Raw genomic sequence first — 963 nt, forward strand, 5'->3', positions numbered from 1 at the left:
ATGAGGAACAAGTTAGACTTTTTTTTTTTTTTTGGTAAAGTGTTTAATACAGAATCTAGGACATTACTAAGTACTTAAGTACTTCATAACTATTTTATAGTGATGGTAACACCCTGGAGCCAGATTTGGATCCTGCATTTGCCATTTAACTAGCTGCATGATCTTGAGCAAGATATTCATCTCATGTTCTTAGCTTCCTTTTTGGGATGACAGAAAGCACCTGTGCAGAGGGCGATTGGGGAGATTCCATGAGCACATAATATGTGCTACATGAATGTTAACTTGTATTAGAAATAAAAGAACCTCATAACAGTCCAATTAGGCATTTATAAATTATTCTGTGGTTTTAAAAAAACTTGACATTTGAAAGTATAAGTAGCTGCTCAAGTTCACTTAGCTAACAAATTCCATAATCTGAACTCAAGGATAATTTCTGGTTCTAACCTCACTCCGTGAGGTCTCTCTGAAATCCAGTAAATACTGTCTTCTTGGGAACTCAAGAAATGACTCTCGGATACTTGGCATAGTGTTATTACCATTACTAATAAAGTCCCTTGATCCTTCTCAAATCAGCGAGGATGAGTTTTTTGAGAAGTATCTGAGTTATGTGGAAATAGGTAAGAATTCTTGTCATTCTGAATTAGTTGTGTCAGAATATTTTAATTATAGCATTAAGCAAATTATGTTTAACAGGAAAAAAAGTCTCAGATTTGAATATGAGCAATACAAAGTACAGGGAAAAATGCAGTGGCCCTTGAAGCATTCTGCATCCTTTCGTCTTTTAAAAGCAAATTGAGAGCTTTTCAACTTATAAAATAAATTGTCATGTTACCCTTATGTAACAAGACTCTCCAGTGTCAAAACACTGATGATAAAAAACCACCACAGAGCCGAGCTGCACATCCAGGTCTGTCTGAGTCCAAATCCCCTGACCCGTACACCACAACACTCCCGCCAATGCTA

The sequence above is a fragment of the Rousettus aegyptiacus genome, unplaced genomic scaffold, assembly GCF_014176215.1.
Source record: "Rousettus aegyptiacus isolate mRouAeg1 unplaced genomic scaffold, mRouAeg1.p scaffold_m13_p_10, whole genome shotgun sequence".
Taxonomy (NCBI): domain Eukaryota; kingdom Metazoa; phylum Chordata; class Mammalia; order Chiroptera; family Pteropodidae; genus Rousettus; species Rousettus aegyptiacus.